Below are 1,950 nucleotides of genomic sequence, written 5' to 3' on the forward strand. Positions count from 1 at the left end.
GCCAGTCAGTTTCTAAAGTATGTAATGTTATTTTTTATGACCTTTACTATGTGTGAATAGTCATAGATGTGAGTTTTTAGTGCACAGTATTTTTTTGGGTATTTGATGGAATTGCCTTGATAATGTTTTGTGAATGAGAAAGAGAGAGAGAGAGACAATCATATCTGTTTCAGATAGTATTGCTTAAATTTCGGGTCGTTACTTTTATTGCATCTTTGTTAGTACATAATATATCTAGTTTTGATGGTTTCCTAAAGTAACAATATGTTGAAAGTGCAGGTCAAGAAAGAGATTGAGCAATGCTATGAATTAATACACAGGCTTGATCGCGGTGTTGTGGATTTGGGATCTTCAAGGATGGGTCCTGGACATCCATACTACATAAAAACCTTTGAATTGGGGAGCAAGGTTAGTCAGCTTTTTCCAAGTTTAGATCAAAGGAATAGAAAAAGAAAGATGAACTAGCTTGTATCCAACTATTTGAGGAGAATGGGTAAGCTTTTCTATAATTTAGTTCCGAAAGATTCCTTCATCCGCTGGGCTTTTCTAAGTACTACATGTTCGGCAGATTCAGACCTCTTAGATTGTACGACATGGTCAGGGGCTGGGCTGGGATTAATGGATGCTGCCATGCAAGGTGCTCTACAAGCCGGGAAGTCCGTTGGTGGGTTCAAGATAGGTAGAGAAGAAGGGGAATTGACGGCTACAAATTTTCATCCATACTTACCAGCAGAAAGTTATCTTACATGCTGGTAAGGACAGCATCAGATACATGATTTTTCTTATGTTCTTAGGGGTCGTTTAGTTGTTGGTTTGAGTTATGCAGTTAGTAGTTATGTAGGGTTTAGTTATTCCATCTACAGTTCTACCCTGCATAAAATAATACATAGATTTTCTCATAACTTATACATGAATTAGTTATGCGGTATTGTAAGCAGGTAACCAAACACCAGTGGTGTGCCGAATTTTATACATAGCAATTAAAATGCTACTAAACATGCTACTAGTTTATTAAATGAACAATTCTCTTCCTAACTAGCAACCAAACGACCCCTTATAGCTTCTTGAGTTCATCAATTGTATTGTACTCATCGGCAAGGAATCACGGGTTGGTAGATGCTGTTGTGAGATGTCGAAGCTCTGAAAGGACAGCTGTTGTTGCCCTTCTCGGAGGAATTGGTACCCTTGACGAGGTTTTTGAGATTATGGCTTTGATTCAACTCGAACGAATTGGATCTCTATTTCCTGTTCCTTTGCTTCTAATGAACTATGACTCATTTTATTCCAATTTGCTGGAGTTCCTCAATTATTGTGAGAAGTGGGGCACTGTCTCTAAGGGTGAGGTTGCATCATTTGTGGAAAGTTTATAACAACAACTCAAAAGCTTTGGATAACTTGGCTGAACTTTATATGGCCTTTCTCCTATAGGGGCCAGTAGAAAAGATTCTGAATCATCAGAATATAGAAGTTTATCTTGACAGTTATCATCCATCAGCTATCGGAAAAGGTTCAAGATTTTGTTTCATCAGCAATTTTTATTTCTTATTTCTGCCCTCTAAAGTTGCCATTTCTGGTTATGTTGTAACATGTCTTTTTGCTGAAGTTGAACATACATCTTGAGATCAACGTTAAACCGAAGTGCGGAGTTTGACTTTCTTCTATCCATAAGATGCTAGTAGGAAACTCAATTCAATTACCATCACAGATACATTTATGGGTCGTTTGGTTCAAGGATAATTTATGCAGGTATTTTAATATTAAGGATCATAATATCGAGACTAATAATTACCCGATTTTTAGTACACATACGTTTTTTTATTGGATGACTAGTGGATATTTATGCTCGTCGTGTTCTTTATATGGACATCCGAGTGTAGGAGTTCATTCCCTTGACTTGTATTGGAGAGTTTGACTCTCAAAACTTAAATAAAGGGTTCTTTGAATTAGCCT

The 1,950-nt window shown here is 37.1% G+C and overlaps 1 pseudogene; it reads left to right on the forward strand.

Moving 5' to 3' along the window:
- Nucleotides 1–279: 279 nt before the first annotated feature.
- Nucleotides 280–1,478, forward strand: LOC132043047 (uncharacterized; annotated as a pseudogene).
- The last annotated feature ends 472 nt before the right edge of the window (nucleotides 1,479–1,950 follow it).

This window comes from Lycium ferocissimum, unplaced genomic scaffold, assembly GCF_029784015.1.
Source record: "Lycium ferocissimum isolate CSIRO_LF1 unplaced genomic scaffold, AGI_CSIRO_Lferr_CH_V1 ctg20413, whole genome shotgun sequence".
Taxonomy (NCBI): domain Eukaryota; kingdom Viridiplantae; phylum Streptophyta; class Magnoliopsida; order Solanales; family Solanaceae; genus Lycium; species Lycium ferocissimum.